At 39.7% G+C, this 25,896-nt stretch overlaps 1 long non-coding RNA gene across 1 annotated transcript in view; it reads right to left on the bottom strand.

Moving 5' to 3' along the window:
- The window catches only part of LOC144616564 (uncharacterized), a 106,941-nt gene extending 81,509 nt beyond the window's left edge, over window positions 1-25,432 (bottom strand). The window contains exons 1-2 of the long non-coding RNA XR_013555917.2: window positions 25,238-25,432; window positions 1,919-1,997 (exon numbers count right to left, since the gene is read on the bottom strand). This is a non-coding gene — a long non-coding RNA (uncharacterized LOC144616564). The remainder of the gene's footprint in view (window positions 1-1,918; window positions 1,998-25,237) is intronic.
- Window positions 25,433-25,896: the final 464 nt, after the last annotated feature.

The raw sequence follows: 25,896 nt of genomic DNA, 5'->3' as shown, positions 1-25,896 counted from the left end.
GATCAATAAATATGACTACATAAAAATCTCAATATATATCTAAAATATTGTGTGAAAGAAAGGCAAATAAAAGGCTATCAAAATATGTTGAAGAAAGCATAGGATGAATAATTTTACTATAAAATGAGCTCATGAAACTGATTATATGAAAGCCTTAATAATATCTCATTAAATATATAAATAAAAGACAAAAGGCTAGTAAATAGATTGTTCATAAAAATAGTCAACTTACCAGTATTAAAGAAATAGAGATTAAGACCAGTAACATTAGAAAAGTAACAAATTTTTAATGGTAATACCAACTGGTGACAAAGCTTCAGAAAAATTGATATTCTTTGACTGCTAGTGGCAGTCACATTATTACAATGTATTTATAAAATAAATTGGCACTCTTGGCCAAAAGCTGTCAAAATGTTTTTGATCCAGTAATTCCATTTCTGGGAATCTAGCCTAAGAAAACAATCTGAAGCCTGGAAAAATATTATTGCATGAAGAAGTCCAACTCAACATACTTACTGCAAAAACATAACAGTATATACAAAGCAAAAAACCAATACAGTAAGTGAGGACAAATCCCCTGGAATTAAATATCAAGTACAGTTCAAAATCATGGTGCTAGAGATTAGGCGGTAACATGAAAATATGAATAATTTTAGATGATTAAAACTCTAAAAAAAACATGACAACAGACACATGACAAAGTACTAAGGACATGAATACCAATATGAATACTACTATTACTACTACTAATATATTGAGTATCAACTATGCCAGGCATCTAACAAGCAAAATCTTTAATATTCCTACCAACTCTAGGATAGAGAAGCAGGTAACTAGGTAATAAACTAACAAGAGCTGCTGCTTCTTCCATGATGCACAAATATGCCACCCAGATTACCCATCAGGCAGCTGATCCGAGTGCCTCAGCCATCAGGGATCCCAGAAACTGCTCTCAGCTGTGTCACTCGAGGCCACACCCCATTCCCATACTCAGTGCAGAGCAACCTATATCCAGTATCTGGTCATTGCAGAGATAGAAAGGTCCAGCTCCCCAGCTCTAATCAGGGACAGTGCCCAATGGCCACCCCAGCCTTCAAGCCCTCGTGCGGTCAGATGAGGTCTCTGTTGAGACTGCTCTGTAGCCTCCATTCTGCCTCCACCCAATCCTGCCACCTACCCTTCCCCACAGATGTTGATCCTCAGAGTACTCGCTAATAAAATCCCTACGACTGATCTCTGTCTCAGAGGCTGCCTTCTGGGGGGATCTCAACCTACAACAGTTAGTGCCAACAATGGTCCAAGATAGCAATATTAAGTTGGGATTGGGAGCCAAATTAATGGCACCAATGGTAGGTGGAGCACAGTTTGCAGCTAGCACAAGCTTGCTGTGCAACTGGTAAAACGTTCACAAGTGCTGAACTGGGATCTGGTGCCTGTGGGAGGAGGGCAAAAGGTCAAATATTTAGGAACTAGACGGCAGTGGAAATTTTAAGGACAATAGAATTGGGTGGCAGTTGTGGGGGACACCTGAGACTACAGAGGAAGAGAAGGAAATGCTGAAAATGCTAAATCATCAATGCAAAGCTAAGTGTGAAAACCAAAGGGCTTCCACGGGGGATGCAAAGGTAAAACTGAGCATCGGGATGAAGACCAGGACTTGATCACAAGAGCAGCAGAGCTCCAGAGAAGGTTCATTTCTCAAAACAGGCAGGTCTACTATGCCAAGGTTAGGGCCATAACTAGGAAAGAGTAGGACCCTGAAATATATAGTGGAATCAACTGGGTTGGTGCAGTAACATATTTTGATCCCTAGATTTCCCTGCAGAGGGGCCCAGCTCCTCCTATTTGAGGGCCAGCACTTGCCATCATGACTCACACATGTTGCAGGGGCCTCTCCCCTATGAGACAGTATACTCACCCCACCACCAGGATCTGCCTCCACTTCTCCTCATGCCCAACAAGCAGGATTAAGTCCAAATATGAGCCAGGATTTAAGGCTAGAAATTATAGTAAGAAATAAAGAATGATAGTATCCTCAGATAAAGGGACCACAAATCAAGAACATGTAACAGACCGTCTTACTTGGTTCTCTTTGTTTCTCTGAATCTAAACATTCCCACTAGCCATTCACTCTCATTACCCTCTCACCCATCCTATAACTGGCCTCTGGCTCTGTCCTCCTTGTCCAACCCAATGCCCATTTAGTTAAAAGGCACCCTCCCTGCACCCTCCCCACCGCCCCAGAAAATCAAGTATTCTGGTCAGAATCGTGTGCCCACACCAAAAGGTTGCAGAGCCAGACCAAAAACGGACAAAACGTGGCACTGAAACTTCAGTCTGTGGCCCATGACTTTCCTGCACAATGCCCTGTAGATCTTGTCAGGAATGAAAAATTTTATTGGCAAGTCGCGATTATGGGATCAGACAGCCCATATTAAGCAGTGCTTGACTTGTGAAAGTTTATTTTCTTACCGACCAGTCTAAGGTTGCATTGAAACCACTAAAATTTGCACTTAAAATAATTTGTCATCCATATGTTAACAGTAATGGCAATATTTGCTAGATATCTTAATATCAATGTAGTCTGCCTTAACTACATCAAGGTTTCTCTCATCCCTTTTTTTTTCACTGCTATATGACCCAAATTCAGATGCCCCTCTAGTATTAAAGAAAATATATGAAAATATTAAAAAAATCAACAAAACATCTAGGGGTGGACTCAGAAGGATGGCATGCCATGATGCCTCTTTAATGCCAGGATAACCTGTGCTACATAGGAAGCATTGATTTTAAATAACTGGTCCTTTCTTACTTTCTAATCTGGCAGCTCCACTCTACGAATTCTGCTTTTAAATTTTTGTTGCTTATTTCCCTCTACTCATGTATGTGCCCACCCAAAATGACCTAGGTGTTTGTAGCTGTGGACAGTCACTGCATTTTGAAAATGCAGTTGCAAGAGAATAACAGATAGCCAAGGTTCAAAATGCTCCAATACGAAGCTCATGTATTATGAAACCAATACTGCAATCTAGCTTTGTTTTGATGCTAAAATCACTCCTCACCGTTCCAATCGGAGGACAAGATCATGCAGGGGTGCAGGAGGGGAGAGATAGATATGCGCTTGTCATATCAGAGAAGCACCATTGTTATACAAGTAGCCATCTTGTTTAAGGATTCCAATGCTAGAGGTTTGAGGTCCATGGTACACTTTCCATTTTTCACTGAGATAGCTAAAGAATTGGTGCTGAAAATAGAGGATCAGCAAAACAAAATGTGATATATTTTATGCATGTAATGTATTTTATGGAATAAGGAAATAACCTATTCTTGGCCTCTAGAAAATACAAAATGGGATACATCTTAATTCTAAAATAGAGTCTTCAACATGTCCTAATTTCTATTTAAATTGTTAAAAGGCTTGGTGTTAACAGTCTACCTTCCAATAAAATGTTCATTATCCCTGAAAGATTGTTGGAAGTTGTCAATGGAAGAGTGATCATCTAATAGTTTTGCCAGTGATTGATTTATTTTTCTTCAATCAAGTTGCACAAACTAATGAAAAAGAAATAATATACAATGACCTACATGTACCTAAAACATAGCCTTGAAATGACAATATTATGGGAATAATAAATGAGCTGTAGTTGAAGATGTTAACATACTTCTTTCAGAAAGCAACAGATGATATAGACAATGAATTAAATGTAAAAACTTTTAATACCACAATTAATAAAAGTTTATACAAAATGGAGACTATGAATTCATTTTTGAGAAAAAAATAGAAACTTCATAAAAATTACGTACATACTGGCTTCAAAGGAATCTTTCATAAATTCCAAAGCATTAATATTTCACAGTCTATATCTGTGACCATAATGCAGATATCAATTATAAAATGATAGATTTATAAAAACTTTAATATATCTAAAAATGAAGTAGGATAAAGAGATGATCACATAACAAATAATGAAATACAGTCAATGATTTTATAGTATAGATTATGTGTTCCTATAGAAGTGCTGTATCATGGAATTTCTCACAATGCAAGTAACAGGACTCAAGGGGAAAAGACTGGTGAAAGGTTATGGTAGGCAGAAGTTCAAGGCATGACCCCAAATATTCCACTATCTAATCTCTGGTATCTGTGAATCTGATGCTATATCATTCCCAGTGTTTGTTTCTATTACATGGAACAGCTGACCTTTAAAAAAATGGAGATTATCCAGGTGGGCCTAATTTAATCACACAAGCCCTTAAAAGGAAAGACTTGTGGTAGAAAAGAGGGGTACAAGAGGAAGTCAGAGAGATTGGAAGCATGAGAAGGGTTGCATGAGCCACTGTGGCTTAAAGATGGAGGGGACCACCTGAGAAGGAACGTGGGTGGCCCTAGAAGAGAGCAAACAACAGCTGACCGACAGAAAGGAAATGCGACCTCACTTCTAAACAAGAACTGAATTCTGCCAATGACCAATGAGATTGGAAAAGATCCTATGCCCCACATGAGAACTGAGCCATGGTGGATACCTTGATTTTAGCATGGTGAGACTGTAAAAAAATCCAGCCACACCATACTGGACTTCTGACCTACAGAAACTTTTGTGCTGTTTTCAGCCACTACATATATTGTAATTTGTTACACAGCAAGAGAAAACTAATATAAACACTTTACAAACATGTAGAGTTTTGTATAACATGCTAAAAAAATTTCAAAACTCGTTACCCAACATCTTAAATAACTAGTAAATAAACACTATAATAAATATAACATATACTTTCTTTAATTTTTGGCTACAGAATTCCATATATCTTCATTGGATTACACCTGTTAGTTTTGCTATTCAAACTATCTACATCTTTGCTAATATTTTTGTCTTTCTGATGTATAGATAAACAAAAGAGGTGAGTTGAAATTCCTCTCTATGATGGGGGCTTTATCGATTTATCCCTACAGCTTTATCAAGTTTTGCTTTATATATGTCAAGGCTAGATTATCGATTGCATACATGTTTGGAATTGTTATATCTTCTTGGCAAATCAAACCTTTTATCATTATATAATGAGCCTTTCCAACTGTAAGGTTGCTTTTTTGTTTAAAACCTACTTTTTCTGCTACCAGTATAGTTATATCAATTTTCTTTTGGTTAATATTTACATGATGTATCATTTCTTATCCTTCTATTTTAATTTTCTATTTCAGTATGACTTAGTTTCTTATAAAAACATAAAACTGATTCTTAATATCTAATGTGGCAATCTCTTTTAATTAATTTATAATTACAAAGAGTATTTATATATGAGGATATGTTGTTACAACTTTAATTTCTAATTTAAATTCATTAATCATTTTCTGTTTTTTAATCTCCTCTCTTGACTTCTTTAAAAAAAAAAATTATACCTATGGCTTCCCCGTAGCAAAAGAAAAATTTCATCTGGTTCTCCTATCCCTTGGTTTCTCTACCCATTCACGTTCTCCATTCCAAACCCTCTTGTTAACATTGTGTAGAACTTTAATTCTAGGTATTCAGGATATACTTTATCTTTTTCTTTCTCTTAGCTTTAACTTTAGAAACCAAAATACCCAACCTATGTCAAATATTTAGTCATCCTCGTTTTATATATTTCTTTTAGTATCTATTGGATTTGTTTCTCTATTTGAATATTACCTTCAAAATTATTATCAAATATATCACTTGCAAATATCTTCTCCCATTCAGTAGGCTGCCTTTTCATTTTGTTGATAGTTTCATCCACTTTATTTTTTTTTAATGTTTATTTTTGAGACAGAGAGAGACAGAGCATGAACAGGGGAGGGTCAGAGAGAGAGGGAGACACAGAATCTGAAGCAGGATCCAGGCTCTGAGCTGTCAGCACAGAGCCCGATGCGGGGCTCGAACTCACGGACCGTGAGATCATGACCTGAGCCGAAGTCGGACGTTTAACCAACTGAGCCACCCAGGCGCCCCAGTTTCATCCACTTTAAAAAAGCTTTTTATTTTGATGTAATCCCAATAGTTTATTTTTGCTTTTGTTTCCCTTGCCCAAGGAGACATATCTAGGAAAATGCCACTAAGGCCAAGGTCAAAGAACTTACTGCCTATGTTTTCTTCTAGAATTTCTAGGGTTTCAAGTCCCACATTTAGATATTTAATCCATTTTGAGTTTATTTTTGTGTATAGTGTAAGAAAGTATTCTGGTTTCATTCTTTTGCATGTAGCTATCCAGTTTTCCAGCACCAAAGAGACTGTCTTTTCCCCATTATATATTCCTTTCTCTTTTATTATAGATTACCAAAAAAAAAAAAAGACCTGAATAATGTGATTTAAAAGGGGCAGAAGACCTGAATACACATTTTTCCAAAGAAGACATACAGATGGGCAAGAGACACATAAAAAGATGTTAAACATCACTAATCATCAGGGGAATGCAATTCAAACCTACAACAAGTTATCATGTTACACCTGTCAGAATGGCTAGAATCAAAAGAACAAGAAATAATAAGTGTTGGTGAGGATGTAGAGAAAAAGAAACCCTGGAGCACTGTTGGTGGCAAACGGATATAACAACTGTAAAACAGTATAGAAAATTAAACATAGAAATACTTTATGACCCAGTAATTCCACTACTGGGTATTTACTCAAAGAAAACTAAAAAAACAAAACAAAATGAAACAAAACAACATTAATTTGAAAAGATATATGCCCCATTATGTTTACTATAGCATTATTTATAATAGCCAATATCTGGAAGCAACCTAAGTGTCCATCAATAGATGAATGGATAAAGAAGATGTGGTACACACACACACACACACACACACACACAGAAATATTAATCATGGGGTGTCTGGGTGGCTCAGTCAGTTAAGCCTCTGACTTTGGCTCAGGTCATGATCTCACAGTTTGTGAGTTCGAGCCCCGTGTTGGGTTCTGTGCTGACAGCTTAGAGCCTGGAACCTGCTTCAGATTCTGTGTCTCCTCCTATCTCTGTCCCTCCCATGCTCATGCTACGTCTCTCTCTCTGTCTCTCAATAATAAATAAACATTAAAAATTAAAAAAAAAGAAATATTACTCAATCATAACAAAGAAAGAGATCTTGCCATTTGCAACAACATGGATGAACCTAGAGGATATTATACTAAGTGAGGTAAGTCATAGAGAGAAAGACAAATACCATATGTTTTCACTTATATATGGAATCTAAAAAACAAAACAAAGAAAGAAAGAACAAGCAAACAAAAACAGCCTCTTAAATGCAGAGAATAAACTGATGACTGCCAGAAGGGAGGTTCGTAGGGGAATGGGTAAAAGAGATAAAAGAGATTAAGAAGTACAAACTTCCAGTTAGAAAATAAAGAAGGCACAGAGATGAAAATTATATCATAGGGAATATCGTTAATAACATTATCACAACATTTTTTAGTGATAGATGGTGACTACATCTATCATGGTGAGCACTAAGTATATGTTGTACACCTGAAACTAACATAGTATTTTATGCTAATTATACTTCAATAAAAAATATTTTAACATGAATATTTGTTTTTTAATGTGGATTTATTTATTTTGAGAGAGAGAGAGAGAGAGTGCACACACAGGTGGGAGAGGGCAGAAAGAGAGGGGGAGAGAGAGAATCCCACACTAAGCATGGAGCCTGACATGGCGCTCCATCTCACAACAGGGATATCATGACCTGAGCTGAAATCAAGAGTCAGATGCTTCATCAACTGAGCTACCTAGGCTCCCCTCCAATGTGGGTATTTGTATTTGAAACCATGTGCAGTCTTGTAGGCCTGAAAATATTATTGTTATATGTTCATATTTGAATGATGATGTGACTGGATATAAAATTTTAGGTTTAAAATACTAGGTCCTTATAAGAAAAAAGATAAGAGATTTGACATATAGAAACACACAGGGAAAGTCTATGTGAAGGTGAAGGTAGAGGCTGGATGCATGCAAACCCAAACCAATGAACAGCAAGGGCTGTCAACAATCAAATCTAACAAAAAGGCATGGAAAGGATTCTTTCTCAGAACCTCCAGAAGGAAACAATCCCACCTACACAGTGATTTCCAACTTCTGACTTCCACAACCGTAAGAAATTTCTGTTGTTTTAAGCCACCCAGTTGTAATTTGTTACAGCAGTCCTAGGAAACTAATACACAGCGGTTAATTGTTTCTTCCTGTGAGAACAGATTGCATTTTTCTGGCTTTTAATATGTTGAATAATTTTGAATTGTATTCTAGCAATGTAATTATTAAGTTGTAAAGACTCTGAATTATGCTCTATTTCCTCAGACTGCTGACACTTTTGTTTTAGTAAACAATTTTCTTGGTTAGACTCAGACTACAAAGTGTCACATCGGAGGTGGGGAGAGTTCAGACTTCCATTCAGTTCTTGGATTTAGTTGCATTATGCTTCCAGTTTGTCCCAAGCCTTCATGATTTAGAGATTAGTCAGGAACTTGGGCTGTGTTTAAACACAGAATTTGGAGTTTCTTCTTCTCTAGTTCTTTCCTTTTCAGGATTTCCCACTAATACCCTGGCATCCCTAATTGACCTGGGTTCTTTCCCCTACTTCCTCTGCCTAAAACTTCAAAGGGCTTTGTATCACAGTTTCAGCTGCCACTGAGTCATAGGCTAGGCCTCATGGGAGGTTGCTTGCTTCAAGGTTCAATTCACCTTCAAAATCTGCCTACTTTATTTCAATTTCCAAAGCCCTTAAGGAATTGTTTCTGGTATTTTGTCTAGAATTCACTTATGGGATTTTATTTATGGGATAATTGGCTTGTTAGATGTCTGCTTCTCCAAGTCAGAACCTTTAATATCAGTGTGAAAGTGATCCCAATGTACAAGGTAGACAGGCTGTATTCTAAGGTTTAATCTATGGTTGACTTCACGGGTGGGAGCCAGTAGCCTATGTCAACAAGCCACCTAGGCAAGAACTAGAAACAAAGGTACAACATGGGCTCATTTGAATTTACCTCTGATTCCTGAGCTGAAACTCTTAAAGACTCTCTTACAATTGGTCAAAATCAAAAGTAACTTCAGTTTTAGGTTGTAGTAATTGTGGAAATATTGGATCCTTCTTAGAAACTAGGACTCGAGATTCTGCTTTCTCCCCCTTTAAAATCAGTTTTGTCTTAATACTAACTTCCAAAGTAATGTGAGTCATATATTTATTCCTTTATATTCAGACCTCCGTCATACCATCCATCAAGAAAAAAAAAGCCAACTTACACCTTTTACAAGCAGATAGTCCTCTGTGAATATCAGAAATCTGTATTTACAACTCTACCATTCAGAGCATTATGAGCAATATGGTGTTTAATACTGTTAAACCAGTTCAGGCTGCATTTATCAAATGGCTGGTAATAATTAATAGACTCCATGTGAAATCTCATTTTTTTTAAATAGCAGAAAGAATTTTTCCCAGATCCCCTAGAGGCAACTTCATCAACCATTATTTCCTTTGTCACTTAAGGAAAACAGTGAGCCCAGGCAAACTCCAATTTGAATGTGTTCATCTTGGCCCCTGCCTTGCATTAGAATTGAAAACGTAATTTCCAACCCTTCTTCACAAATGGAATTGTTGTTATTATTCAGTTTTCCATATGTGAGAAGCTGTCACCTCTGTCAGCTTCAACGCATCTCCATTTGTGACTCCAAAACCAGACTCACAGGTCTGAACACACGCTGTGCATCTCAAGTGAAAAGGTAATTTCTCTACTAACGCACCAAGAGCCCTACTGATAAAAGCCAAGTCCCTGGTTTGAGTATTTGTTCCCCTCATCTCCTAATAACATATTAATGCATCTAATGTCCTCCACATATGCCAGGCATCTCTACTCCTTGGACAGTTCCTGTCAGGGGATCCAGGAACTGTTATTATCTAGTGCTAGAAGGATGCTGCTTAGGGCAAGATTGTATTTGATTCTCAGTTCTGCCCCATGGAAACTAGCCTCTGGATGCCTACGGTCTTGTTAATATACCCCCTCTCTCCCTAACTATGATCATAACCCAGTCCTTTTCTATATAGAACAAAGTCCATTACTCTGTAGTTCCTACCTCTTGGGAGACTGACCAGCTGGAATAGATCCGATATTACAAACAGTCTGAGACCCAGGAGGTAACTTCAGAGGTGGGCATGAAGTTGTTAAAGGTATCCTACTTAAAGGACATGAGCTAATAATCATCCTAAGCATAATGGATCAAAACAAAACACTGTCTATAAGCATTTGCAAATTAGAGGAGTAAAAAAATATATATCTCAGAAGATAAATTTTTGAAGGTTATAGGCTCGCTGAACGTTTTCTGCAAAGAAGGGGAGAAAGTGAAGCAAAGAAGAACGGAATTGATCTGCATGATAAAGTCCTTTGAGGGGAGAAGCTATTGTACTATAAATTGAGTTGAGGTTTCCCTGAGATATCAGGAAGAGGGAGTTTCAGAGGGAGGCAGAATTTAAGTACGAGAGAAAATGAGAGGGAGGATTCTGATCTGAATGAATTGAAGAATGGGCCCTTAATAACATGGAGGCAGGCAGGGCTTAATGACAGGTCCAGGAGGGGCTTCCAGTGATAGTGCATGACTAGTGATGAGCTCTAGGGGCAAGAGTATTTGGTTGAGTCTTCTGTTCTTATCCCCCTAGCTGACCCCAGTCCTCAGTCAAGTATGTTAAACACAAGTCTTGGGACACAGTGGGGAAGTTGGGGTCCATACTTGAGGCAATGAGTGATGGGGAAGGCAGTCTTGCTTTTGTTATGCATCTTCTGGAGCTAGCATGAGGTAGCAAAGCATCCAGAGAGAATGGGGGTCTCTGGTATATTAGCAAGGGCTGGGAGTTATAAAGTGACAAGGAGAAGAAAACAAACCACTCATTTCTCCAGTATACCAGAAAGTCAAGCCTTGATCCTTCCCTTATGTGTCTAAGACACAGTCAGGTAATGATACCTAGGTTATAGTGAGTCCAGTTTGTGAGCAAGGATATGTCATGGGAAGTGAAACGTGGCACACAAAAATCTGAGATCAAGCATGGAGTCTTATGTGCATTTCACTTAACTGCTGACCTTGTGCTGCAGTACTTTTATGGGCTCAGCTACTGATAAGTTTGCTCTTGTCCTGAGTTCATATTAAAGGTACTTCTCTCATAATAGGCAATGCTATTATTGATTTGCACCTGGAGTACCTTCTTACTCAGAAAAGATCTAGCTAAGGCCACAAATGTTATATTTCTACATTGTAAGGTCCCTAACCACCAAATTCATTGAGTGTAAACAATACCAAAGCACCCATAGCAACACCGAGATTATTGAAATCAATTCCTAAGAAGCTTCTCCAAGCAATCAGTGAAGAGGAAACCTTTTGTTTCTCATCAAAGATTATCTGAACCTTATAGACAGACATAGCAGAGCCAGATGTTCCGAGAAACTGCAAGTATCATCAGGTAATAAGAGTCTCAAATTGGTTAAAAATTAGAAAAGAAATTGATTTTAGCCATTCTGACAGGTGTAAGGTAATATCTCATTGTAGTTTTGATTTGCATTTCCCTGATAATTAGTGATGAGCATCTTTTCATGTGTCTGTTAGCCATCTGTATGACTTCTTTGGAAAAATATCTATTCAGGTCCTCTGTTCATTTTTTAATTGGGTTGTTTTTTGGGTTGTGTAACTTCTTTATAAATTTTGGATATTAACCCCCTATCAGATATATCACTTGCAAATATCTTCTCCCAATGGCTAAAATCTAAAGGACAAGAAATAACAAGTGTTGGTGAAGATGTAGAAAAAAAGGAACCCTTGAACACTGTTAGTGGGAATGCAAATGGTACAACTGCTGTGAAAAACAGTATGGAGTTTCCTCAAAAAATTAAAAATAGAAACACCATATAATCCAATAACTCTATTACTGGGTATTTACCCAAAGGAAATGAAAACACTAATTAAAAAGGATATATACGTTTCTACAATCATTGCAGCATTATTTACAGTAGTCAAGATATGGAAGAAACCTAAGAATCCACTGATAGATGGATAAGGAAGATGCCGTGTGTGTGTGTGTGTGTGTGTGTGTGTGTGTGTGTGTGTTCCATTATATGTAAATGTATATGTAATGAAATATTACACAGCTTTAAAAAAGGAAGAGATCATACCATTTGTGACAACATAGATGGACCTAGGGGGCATTATGCTAAGTGAAAAAAGTCAGACTAAGAAAGCTAAATACTGTATGATTTAGCTCACATGCAGAATCTAAAAATAAATAAATAAATACACAAAACTCAAAATTAGACTTGTAAACACAGAGAACAAACTGATAGTTGCCAGAGGGGAGAGAGGGAGGGAACGGGGAAAATGGGTGAAGGGAACTAAGAGGTAATAGTCCCCTTCCAATCATGGAATGAATAAGTCACAGGAATAAAAGGTACAACATAAGGAATACAGTCAATGATATTATAATAGCATTGTATGGCAACAGATCGTAGCTACACTTGTTAGCATAGTGTAGTGTTCAAACTTGTGGAATCACTATGTTTTACACCTGATACTAATGTAACAGTGTGTGTCAAATATGCTCATACAACAAAAAACCTTTTTCTAATTAGAAGAGAGCTAATGTTTGTTGAAGTCCTACTTTGGGCCAGACTAAGTTAGGTATTTTCCCATATATGTGATCACCCAATCCTACAATTCCTCTGCAAAATAGGCATTATGAAGAAACATGAGCTGAAACAAGTATGGATCATGTTGGTCCCTGGGCTAACCCCAAAGCCCATGACCTTTCCACATTGACATTCTGCCTTAGAAGGTGCACACGTCACAAAGGTACAGCTAAATGACTCTTCACAGGATACCCTAATATCTCTGGATGGCATGGAATGAATATTCTAGTGGCTCCAAACTGAGGGTTACAACCTATTTCTGCATCATGACTTCAATTTAATGGGTCAAAACCAACATTTAAAAATAGAATGGAATGGAATGGAATAGAATAGAATAGAATAGAATAGAATAGAATAGAATAGAAAATATCACAGTACATTGCACAAAGTATAGGTAAGTACTAATTGGTGAATAAAATATAAATATATGTCACACAGATATGTATGAATTGCATCATTATACAAAATATGCTTTCAATGAGGAGGGCACTTGTTGGGATGAGCACTGCGTGTTGTATGTAAGCAATGAATCACGGGAATCTACCCCCAAAACCAAGAGCACACTGTGTATGCACTGTATGTTAGCCAACTTGACAATAAATTATTTGAAAGAAAGAAAGAAAGAAAGATTAAGAAATAAAAATTTTTAATGTTTATTTATTTTTGAGAGAGAGAGAGACAGAGACAGAGCACAAGCAGGGGAGGGGAGGGACAGAGACAGAGTAAGACACAGAATCCGAAGCAAGCTTCAGGCTCCAAGCCATCAGCACAGAGCCCAACGCAGGGCTTGAACTCACAAACCGTGAGATCATGATCTGAGCTGAAGTAGGATGCTTAGCCAACTGAGCTGTCCTGGTGCCCTGCAAAATATGCTTTTTAATGTGAGTTTTGTTCAAAAACATTTGAAAAACAGTAATATAAATTAAGACAGGAATTATTGAATAAAAGCATCTTAGGAAATTTTATTGGCTTCATAGTATTCTTTATGTAGTGGGAGTCAGGAAATATCCTAAACCAATCTGATTCAGAGAGAGGGCTTCAAAAAGCTATCTGTGGCCAAAATCTCCATAACATTATACTCTTCACATTACTGGTTCCAACCTATGAATGCATCACCATCAGCCCTGCTTCCATGAGGGGGAAAGAGGAGTGGGTGGGTGGATCCCATGAATAGAGAGGCTATTGCTGGACCTAGGAGGCCCTGACACCACCTTTTCTACTGGCCATAGGAGTCTTCATAGACCTCAGCCTATGCTATGCCTGACCCTCTGATATTCCAAATGGGCCACAACCAGGAGCCACAGGCCTAACCTCAAAATTCCTTAAAGCCTAACACTTTTATGTACCAGATAGGAACAAAGTAGACACTCCTCCTGTTTGTCACCAATGACCTTGTTGGCAGCCACTGGGAAGTACTTAGCAGAGGTAACCCAGCTCTGTCTGGACTAGCTACAAGTATTTCACCGGGTTTGTCCTGTCAATGCCTTCCTGCTTTGAGACACTCTTTAGCAATGACTGGGGAGGGGAACAGCTTTGGAACATGTTCCATGCCCTCTCAAAGTTCATCATTAATTCTGCTTTAATATGGCATATCTGTGTGGTATTATAACTGCAGTGAACACTTGCCTTCCAGCCCTTCTAATCTCCCCACACTTCAGCATCTCTGAGCAAGCCTCTCAGCAGTGTATGTTATGGACAAAGAACAGAGGAAATGATCCTTGCTCAGAGCAGTAATTCCTCACAATTACACACAGCTTTATAATTAACAAAACACACTCAATGCCTTATCTCAGTTAATCATTGGTACAGTAGGCATTAACCTAACAGAATTGTCAGAACCTCAAAGATTATAGAGGCTAAGTGCCACGCCCATGCTCACAGAGACTGTGTGCCCAAGTCATAAGTGAAGCCTGACACTGCTAATTCTAAGTTCCATGTTCTTACAAGAGCCAGCAGGACTCATGGCCGACAAGCCCACCATTCTGGGACCTTTATAATAACAATAACAATGCCCCACACGATTCAGAGTATATGCCGGGCTCTGCTCTGTGTTGAGCATGTTCCAGGGAGCACCTTATTTGTTTTCTACAACAACCATTTAAGTTAGGGAGTCTTGTTTCTCCCATCTCATAGATGAATCAAAGGAAGCTTAGAAATAGCAAATGCACTTATCTGAGACCCCTTGGCTAGGAAGGAGCCAGCTAGGACTTGAGCTGGGGCAGATTCGTGTGCTACATCATTCCACGCACAGTAAGATCAGTCTCCTGATTCTCAAAATGGAGTAAATAGCCATTTCTGGGCTATTTGTTTTTTTCATTTCCCTGAGCCTTGGTGTATTAATTTGGCAAGGACTGCCATAACACAATAGCTCAGACTGGGCTTAAACAACAGTTTAAAAGACTTCTCACAGTTTTAGAGACTAAAAATCTGAAATCAAAGCGTTGGCAAGTTTGGTTTGCAGACAAGATCTCTCTCTTTGGTTTGCAGCTGGCTATCTTCTCCCTGTGTCTTCACAGGGCCTTTTCTCTGTGCACGTGTATCGCGGGTGTCTCTCCCTCTTCTAGTAAGGACACCAGTCCTGTTGGATTAGGGGCACCCCTTATAGTTGCATTTAAACATAATCACCTCCTTAAAGGTTCTGTCTCCAAACACATTCACACTGCAGGTTAGGACTTAAACATAGGAATTCTGGGGGGGGACACAATTTGGTCCTAAACACTCAGTTTCCTGATGGCTACAATGGGGACACTATTGTACCCCTCACCCACCACTCTTCTAACTACTTTAAGGATCAAGTAAGAGGGTGAACAGAAATCATCTGGCACAGTGCCCAGTTTAGGGCAAATGCCTGATCAATGGTGATTTGCTTCCACCCTGCCTTCCAAGTAGGGTAGTGAGCAGAGGATGGAGGGCTGAAAAATGTGCTAATGCATCATCGCTCGGAAGCCAGCATCCTGCTGGTGTCAGGGGAATAACAAGTTCTTGAGAGTAAGAAAGCAACTTACTGTTCGTTATGCTTCCAATTGCCACAGTTGGCATATTATATTAAAGACACTTAGAGTCGGAGAGAAGAAAGCTGCTTTGCAGGCATAAAGAACTTTACGGAAGTGGAGATTTTAGCATGCTTCATGTTGACTGACAGGATGTCTTCTCTCTAAGTGAGAACCTGTCAGGCACCATATTGTTAAGAGCTTATCAAATTTGTACACAGGATATTCTTTATTGCATCATTCCATCAGAGCCTTGCAATATTCATGTAAAATCAAATGGAGATTCATGCAAAATGCTGGACACTATGTGACAAGATCTCCATTGTCAGGTGAGTACAAGTCTCATCTTTTTAGAGCCCAATGACCAAATGACCACACTATGGAAATGTTACAAACCAAACGAAAGGACCTTTTCTTGGGTTCTAACGCTTGTCTAGGTGCCCTGAATCTCCATTTTAAAACATAGAAATACAAAGCAAAGATGGATGCCAGTTACAGTGGACACATTAAGTATGTGTCCATGTGTAACCACGAGCCCCTCACGGTAAAGGGAGGTGCAGGGAGAATATGAGTCAGGGTTCTAGCACGGGTTCAATCACCGACTGTATGGGCACTTAACCTCTCTGCTTTCACTTGCCTCACTTGCAAAATGACACGGTGCACTGAATGATCTCCATGGCCCACCCAACATGGACCACTCAAATAATGCTAAGAAGGCCACTCTTCCCACAGGCAGGCCTCTCCCCTCCCCTCTTCTCTGTCTACATCTGCATCATCTCCTTTGCCCATTCCCTGTGGGTCTAGAGTCTGCCCCTTCAGCCCTGACCTCGCTCTTAAGCATCAGTCCATGTCTCCCAGGGACCTGAAGCAATTCCCATTGTCACTAAAATTCAAGATGTTTAAAAATGGATGCGGGACTGTTTCTCCAATCTGTTCACTCATTTTGGCTTCTTCAGTTTTGTCAGTGGTATCCACCAAGGAATAGAGGGAATACCACAGGCCCTGGCGTCCTATCTGAGTATGAAAATGGCTTCCAGAACTTTCAGTTACTTCTTTCGTTCCCAAGGATTGATTTAGTGTTTACCCTGTGTCAGGATGTTTTGAAGATACGCAGAATAACATATCCCCATTCTTCAAGGAGCTCCCTATCCAGCTGTGGGACACTGAGAAGAATAACCAACTGCTCTGAGGCAGAATGTCTCATATTTTAAATGGGAAAATACCCACCTCTCAGGGCTGCTCTGAGCTTACCAGCATAAGTTAAGCACTGCATTCCTTTTTGCTGTTTTTTCTCCCTTATCATTCCACACTAATTTCTCCCTCTGCTCCCAGGGATGGAAGGCCTAACTGCTCTCTGGCATGGCCACACACTCCCTGGCCTACACTCCTTGGACAAATGCTGTCTTATCTCTCTAGATCTCTCACAGTTCCTAACATACATAAGGAATTCAGTCAAGGATCACAGTCACTGCACTGTAAGGATGACAAACTTCAGGATAGAGAGCTCTGGAGCTCCCTGAAGACAGGGCATTTGGTTCTCTCCTCTGGCCTCAGGGCAAAGCACAGAGCCAAACACACAGTAGGCTCTCAATAAATAATAATTTTCATCCCATAACAGAGAAGGCAAGGCCCCCGATGTTCACGATTCTTCATCTAAATACAGGAACCCTCATCTCCCTCTTGCGTGTGTCGAGGAAAATTAACATGATTTGGATGAACAACAGGGAAGCCAGCACAATTTCCCCTGACTTTGCGATCACAATTAGTAATAGACTCGTTCTCTCATTTCTCCTTCCCTTATCTTTTCATTGTTCAGTAAAGAATGAAATGTGCTGATGAAAACTCACAAAAGGTGCTGAAGCCAACTGAAAAGGCAAAGAGAAAAAAATAAGATTTTTAGGAAAGAGGGAAGTACAATAGTAGGAATAATAAACCAAGGCACCAGGAAAATCTCTGCCAGGTGGCCACAAACGGTTTTCTATTTCTGTCCTTGTCAAGTGCATCGTAGGATGAGACCACGCACAAATACTTCCTCTCTGACAAGAGATACTTTTTTGTGCACCGAGTCCTTCATTAGTTCTGTTATATCAGGTGAGCTCATGTTCCTCTGGGCAGTTTTATTAGCACTCTCGATCCTCAAAACCCTTAAACCGAGTCACCATCACACTGATCATTATTAGCATTGCTCAAAGTACACGTTCTAAAAACTCATATTAAAAATGCCCTGATTCATTTCCAACTAAAGAGTTTTTAGCCCAAGGAACTTGGCACATCTGTGTTAGAAATCAGTCATCTATGAAAGGCTTTTCTCTTCTGTACATTCTGTAGGCAGAGAGCAATAACCCAGCAGGTTTTCCTTTATCTTTGGAAAAAGGAGTCAAAATTCCATTTATAAAGGAATCCTTAAAATAACTTGGAGAAACATCTGGCTCTGGTGAGTGGTCCAGGTCAGGATGGCAGTCACCAATTAGTTAACCATAGGAAAACAGATGGATTTTCAAATCCATTTGTCAAGAATTATTTGCTAAGTGTCTGCTTCACATGCCAAAGCTGTGCCAGGTATCCTTGCCCCCAGGTTAATGATCACCTCACTGGGAATATGACAGTGGCAGGTGGGAAACTGATATGAACAATACAAGGCCAGGTGGTCATACTGGAGGAGGTGGTATGTGAGCTGGACCTGAAACACTGAGTAGGACCTGGAGGAAGGGAGGGAGAAGGGGAGGCATTAGTGAGGTCAAAATGTAAACAAGGGCCTAGAGTACCCTTTGCTCATCTAACTCACCTTCTACCTGGTGCCATTGTGGGCAGGTCCAGAGCCAACAGGACAGAGGCAGAGTAGCCATGACACTAATGAAGATTAAGGCCATATAATTTATAAAATGGCACAAAGTAGTTTAACTTCAATTGGTTTAGTGATGTCTTTTACCAATTCATTTTTACCTCCATTGTCTTTCCCCTTCAGAGCCAGTGGCCACTGGAGTGGCCTTGAGCATCTGCGGAGATACAGTTTTAGGGAACTTGAGGTGGGGAAACATTTTGTGGAATGTTTAGATTTAGTGGAATATATTTATGTAGAACATGATAACTTCCAAGTATAATTAAGTTATTGCTAACCACGCTAGCCTCCAAAAACATTCCTAAATGTTTTTGAGCACTGACGGTGACTCAGTGAACAGGAAAAAGTGAAATGTCCTGAAATCTTAACAATTCTGATAGGGGGGAAAATAACTTGATTGTTGTTTTCCCAAACTTGACAAAAATCCTAAGAATTTACATAAGTTACCAATAACAAGGTATGAAGCTGAATGAAACTATTCTAAATCATAAATAATAAAAATCAGTTTCAATCAACTGTGATAGAGGAAAGAATGAATAATCTTTCTATTTTCTCTATAGACAATATTACAAAATCATTCTCATAGGAATAAGTGATCAAAGAGTGTGAAACAAAAAATGTACAACTAAAGAAGCTTATCAGTTGATTCATTGATAAAAACAATGAGCCATTTCCCCAAAGCTTTTGATGTTTGTGGTATCTGTCAGCTTTTCAACTTTTGTAATTTGTTATGATTCCTTTTTTCATTCTAAATTGATAATTTTATGCCTAGTTTTGAATTCTTTCACCTAAAGTGGATCCCCTAAGATCACCAGGATAACATACATGTTATTTAAAAAGCATGTAAAGGCACAGTAAGGGCCCAGAGAAGAGATCTCCTAAGTCAGCATGAGGTGCTAGAAAAGAGGACACATGAGGAGAGAAAGGGTAGCATTTAGGCAGGTGTCCCCCAAAATGACAGCTCAGCAGGTGGGCCAGGGCCATCTGGGGCCAACCAGGTAGATGGTTGGGTTCTGTTTCACCCAATAACACAGCTTCCTTGTTCTCAAGTAATTGAGGCCCTTTGAATCCTGCACCTTCTATCCATGATTTTGTGTGTTGTCATTTTCTCTATTTACTGAAGAATATGTTTTCACTTGCCAAAAATTTTTAAATGAATGTCATCACTTTTTATATGAGTGGCAACCATGGAACCAACATATACTGTTCTAATATTTGCTCCATTATTAACACTCATGAAATGAGACTGTTGTTCCTGAACCTGTCCTTGCTGAAAATCTCCATCACAGGCTTTCCAGGCATCCTCAAATCGGAGCCTGCTCAGTTCCTGTCTATGCCCTCCTGAGCAAGGAGCCCCTTTATAAAGGGGCTGCCCCATCACCCACCCTCCACAGTGATAACTAACCCCCTGATAAACATGTTGCTATCGGTTCATATATCTTTTTCCAGAGTATACACAAAAAGGAAATTAAACAAGGAGAAAGTGTGTGATTGTCTATGGGCAAACATTTCCTTTGTAGAAGGATCCTAGATTGTGCCTCTAAAAATGAAAAAAGAACTAACATTTCTTGTGTACCTGCCATGTGCTACACATTATGTTATAGACATTACCATATCTATTTCTCATTCCAACCCGTGCAGTAGATGTCATTATCCTTGAGAAGTTAATTAACTTGCCTGAATCACACAGCCCGCTAAAAGTGATTGGATTTGCTTGACCTGAAATTCGGCTCATTTCAGTAGTACATCCATGCCTCCCCTTTTGGGTTTCTCTATCTCCAAGTCATTGAACATAAAATAGTGCCACACTTTGCGTAAAAAAAAAAAAAAAATCACTTTTCAGTGAAAATTCCCCAAAACACAGGAGTATCACTAAGATGGCTACTTGTCTTTCTCATTGGCCTATTCTTAGTTAAGCCATGTCTTTGAGTTGATCTTCAGTTGCAAGTATGGAGGAAAACCTCATTTTAAATCAGCATTTGGCCAAGAACAAGACTACCTTTTCAAGGTTTACCCCACACTCAGTGTTGACGAGCCATCCTTTAAAGGCAGCAGGAATGGCAGGGTTGAGAGATTTTAAACCAGGCACCACAAAAGCTCCTATTGAAAAAGAAGAACAGAATCCCCTGCCTCCTGCGGCAGATGCCATTCACTCCAGGGACTGGATGTCAGCACAAGCCCAAGCACATTTCATTCATCCTTGTCCAACCCCAGGGAGCCAGGGCACTTTATTCAAGGCAGAATTTTCAAAGCGTCTACCATCCTCCCTCCTTGCCATCTCCCTCCAGCCAGGTGGCCACCTGATTCTGATTGATCCCATCAATGTTTCTTCTCACAGCTGAATTTCACAAGCATGTGAGGAGTCTCAGGTGTGGGTTTTCCCCCCCAGTGCTTCTAATAAACCAGGTCCTCACACTTGCAATAAAGCCTGCTTCAAGAGACTCTCCCTGGCTAGCCGTGCAGCCCTTCAGCAGGTGATCCCACTCTTCGGGGACTTTCAAAACTTCAGGATCTGAAAATCAGACGCCTGGAATGACAGCAGATGACATGACCCTAGAGGAAATTTGCTTCCCTTTTTTGTGGGATGTCTGCTGCTTTAGAATTCTCAGGGGGACACTCTCCTGGCTGAAGGAATCTTCAGGGGATGAAAGCAAGGAAGATAGAACCAAGAGATTTCATTATCATCACTGGCAAGGGGTTTGGGTGCGGGAGTCTTGCCTGGAAGGCCCCCTGCTGTCCTGGGTGCCATAATTCTAGAGATTTAACAGCCACGGCAGACCTGCTGTGATGGGAAGCCAGGATGATCAAGGGTAGGCAGCCTCTGCAGTGTTAGGAAAGCTTTCAAACGATACAGCTTCCTCAGCCTGAAAAGGCCAGGACTCAGAAACAATCCAATCAAAGTCTCCTAAGATAATGATGAAGGGAAGTGAGAAGTTGTACATGGCCTTGTTCAGCTAACCCTACACATGAGGACTGGGGAGCAGGCTCCAAATTGGAAGGAAGCCATTTGGGAACAATTGAAAGGAAATATAACCTCACACAGCAGGTAGGAAACTTATGGGACTTACCAGCCCTGGAGGTGGTATAGGCCACTTATAAATAGACTCAAAGCACATTTAGAGGCATTTGTGAAATAAGAGATTCACTGTAGATCACTGAGGAGAAGGCAAGGTGTCTGACTGGGGTTTACCATAATCGTTTGAAACTGACCTAATGTGCAGTTACTAAACTTTTTGTCCCATGGCACACAAGATGGATGACATTCACAAACACAACACACACTCTCCATGGTATCTCCAAATTTTGGCTCCTGGCATAAACAACATATGAGCAGTACCTCCACCACTTTATCATTTACTCAAGCAATAACACCTAGAATGCATGTGAATCAGAGTAACATAGGAGGCCTATAACCTGAAATTTGTTAGAGCACAGATTATTTGCAAATTTCACTTAAATAATTCCACCAGCTTCTTTCTCTTATGCATGTTCCAACTCAGGAGCGTGCTAAGATCCAATGATGAGACCTCAAGTACAGAGAAGTAAACTGGGTCTGGAGTGACACTGAGATGCTCTAGGAGGAAAGGAAACACGGCCGTGGCTTTCAGTATTGTTAAACTAACATAGCAGTATAGTACCTGGCAATAACAAGTGCTCACAAATATTCATTTAATTTACTAATTACCCAATAACAGTAGTCTCTCTCACTTGCCAACCCCAGCCCATCGGAAGGATGTAAAAACAGCGTCAATCATAATGTCCCCCCAAAACCTGGTAACATTAGGGTATGATCCAAGTTGACCTCAGTCTTTAGGGAGACTGCTCAAACAGATCGAGAGCACTGGTCCACTAGCAAGTCTTGCTCCAAGCACGTCCTTCCAAATAGGCATAGTACCACTGCCAGGAGCCAAGACTTCAAGAGTAGGAGCCTAGTCCCTAGAAGGAACAAGAAAGGAGCCAAGCTGCCAACCAAGTCAGCAGACCATAGATCTGGTCTCTGGATGTGGTAACAAACCGGAAAACCCAACCAAAACAAAACATTGTTATTATATGGGAAGATTACTGAATATCGGGACCTAGGGCCCCAACTGGGGTGAGCCCATGTTAATGAGTGACCCAAGGCAGATCAAACAACAGGTCTGCAGATGATTCCATGGCAACAGGTTTCTGAAACACTGCCAGGTATGCTCTCTACAGTCATTATGACCATGAGCAACTCTCTTATGCCACCTGAGCCTGTTTTCTAATCTATAAAATGGGCATTATAAATAGTAACTTGCAGTGTTTTTCTAAGGATTATATATCTATAACGACCCTAGAAGAGTCTTTCATATATTGGAGGAACTTGATAAATGGTGGCTATGATTATTTAATGCTTGTCAACTTAGCTGAGCCGGGTAACGAAGCTAATAATGCAGCCATGAAATTGACTCCATAGAATTTGACTGGCTTCATTGCTAACATCTTTGGTGGCTATCTTGTCATGTGAGGATACCTACATCAAAAACAATATTTTGAATCTGAGGGAGGGGGTACTTCGGTCCTTCTAGAACACTGAAAATTTTGTTGCTTGTCATGGGTTGACTTGTGTCCTCTCAAAATTCATATGTCAAAGTCCTAACCCTCAGCACCTCAGAATGTGCCCTGATTCGGAAATAGAATGTTGTAGATGTAAGTGGTTAAGATAAGGTCACAGTGGAATAGGGTAGGGTAGGCTTCTAATATGACTGGTGTCCTCATCAAAAGGGGAAATTTGGACACAGACTTGCGTACACAGGGAGAATTCTACCGAAGTTCTGCTCCCACAAGCCAAGGAACTACCGGAATCTGAGAGAAAGGCCAGGAACAGTTCCTCCCTGGCACCTTCAGAAGGAACATGGTCATGCCAGCAGCTTAATCTTGGACTTCTAGCCTCCGGATCTGTGACACAATAAACTTCTGTTGTTGAAACCACTCAGTTTGTGGTGCATTGTTACAGCAGCCCTAGAAAACTCATATGTAAGTTCACACAAAATGTCTAAATGCAAATTATTAAAAATAAACCGGATGGAATCATCTTAGGAGTGTTCCCATGAGAAAGAAAGTTAAATTCCTAACTTATTTAGCAGTCAAATTTTGTCTAGATGGAATGGTTTAGTCTTTCTGAAATCATTAGTGACTTATTTGAGACTGATTACTTTGTACAGCACATTAGGATGAGAAACAACCAATTTTGAAAACTCCCAAACCTTCCTACTGAATTACATGAATTCATGAGCAAAGACTAAAAAGAACCGGAAGAACCCAAGAGCTTTGGTATTAAGTAAGCGTGGCATATGGTGATTCTATTTGGAAGATACAGATATAAATGTATAGACACAGACACCCACATCCACACATATACACACATACACAAAATATGAGCTATATACACACATATATAGGTACTCATATATTATCTTTTTAAAAAGATATATATATATATTATCTTTTTTATAACATCTCTTTATAATATATATGTTATCTTTTTAAAAAGATATATTCATGGAGGTATACACACATATATATGTACTCACATATTATCTTTTTAAAAAGTTTTTACTTATTTATTTTGAGAGAGAGAGCAAGTGAGTAGGGGAGGGGCAGAGAGAATCCCAAGCAGGCTCCACACTGTCAGCACAGAACCCGACATGGGGCTCGATCCCATGAACCAAAATGTGAGATTGTGATCTGAGCAGAAACCAAGATTTGGACACTTAACCAACTGAGCTGCCGGGCGCCCCTTCATACATTATCTTTAAAGCTATGCTGTCTTCTTGATGTTGGAGAAAATCATCAGCACAGTAAGATGCGTTGCATGTTTACCCTTCAGCCTCATGTCCTGCCTCGTGTCTAGGCCGGCTCACGTGTGTTGCTCCCAGAAGCACCTGTTATCAAAGGGCCTACCCCATCCCTGTTGATTCTGAGGGGCAAACTGTTACCAAGAACATGCAGCCTCTAAAAACTGGACCCAAAGAGCTAAGGGCCCAGAAAATAACTGCACTTTAGATCAGGTGATTTGGAAGGGAAAAGGGGAGACTGAAAGCAACTGAGAGAGGGGAAGAGATTGATTCTTTCCTCACAAATGAAGTCAAGATTATTCATTCTTGCCCTTTTTTAAGGACAATTAATAAGGAATTTCTAAAACTCAGAATGTCGAAATCATTAGTGGCTGATCACTTGAAGCAAGAATGCAGCTGTTATGATTAATGGCTGAATTTTAAATACTTCAGACAGATCAAAGAGCTCTCCCACACCACCCTGCTTGTCATATGTGCCTCCCCAGGATACTACAGACTGTGATGGCATCTCAACAGGTTCTTTCCTCACCAAAATGTTGTGTAATTCCCCCCGAAGAAATCCTCACTAAAATTCAAATTCACTCATTCATCAGACAGCATGAGGTAGGAGGGTAAAGTAGAAAGAGTACTTATGAATTTAGAAGGGAAAAAAACAGCTTTTGGTCTTTGCTCTGCCATTTTACACAATCTTAGGTATACCATTCAAGTACTTATTTTGTAACCTGAAGAATGGAAGTGGGGATGATAAAGCCTTCCTTTCCTGATGGGTAGTTGATTCGTGCAAAATATTAAGTATTATTCAAATATAAAGTATTGGTACCTGCTATGATCTCAAGGTCATTTCAGGCTGGTAGGCACATAAAGTCATTTCACAAATAATCAGAATTTCAGGTGGAGAAAAGGAAATAGCAGAGAGGTGGAGTCACTTACAGCTTGGGGGGTGGTGAAGAATCCAAGAAGGCTTCATGGAGTAAGTGATATTTGTGATACAAGGCAGCTGAGACTTGGAGGTCATGGTTTCTGAATTTTGCTGAGTTTGGGGATCCAGAAGGGAAACCAATACCAGAGAGGGAAAGTGAAACCTTCCAATTCCCTTGTTGAAGCAGGAACCCAGTGTTCTTGTTAAGCCGCCTGAAAGCATGGCAAAAATAGAACAGGTCAAGCGTGTCTCCATATCAAACCATTTCCATCTCTCCAGCGTTACTAAAAATGAAAGTCAGGGCAATCATCTGGATGGGGATGATATGCCCTTGTTCTTGTCTATCAGATCCTTTAAAGCCCAAAAAAACCCTTGCAATACCTCAGATGAAGGAAAAGGAGACTGCCATGGTGGGTGACTCTTTTTTTAATTTATCTAAATAGAGAATAGTAAAATCTAAAGAAATAGTTAAGAAGATGGAAACAATGGGGGAGCGTGACTGGCCCTCTTCCCTTGGAGCATGATGAGAGTAACCTGGACTTTCCATTCCAATACACCCTCTGCACCTCTCTCAGGTTCATCTCCTTAAAAGCCAGTTTTGATCACATCACCATTATTCTCAATGGACATGGCTCCCGGGTGCCTACAAAATTAAGCTCACATTTTTTAA

The sequence above is a fragment of the Panthera onca genome, chromosome B3, assembly GCF_046562875.1.
Source record: "Panthera onca isolate mPanOnc1 chromosome B3, mPanOnc1 haplotype 2, whole genome shotgun sequence".
NCBI classification, from domain to species: Eukaryota; Metazoa; Chordata; class Mammalia; order Carnivora; family Felidae; genus Panthera; species Panthera onca.
The sequence above is the reverse complement of the archived record's forward strand: the minus strand, read 5'-3'. Positions and strand labels throughout refer to the sequence as shown.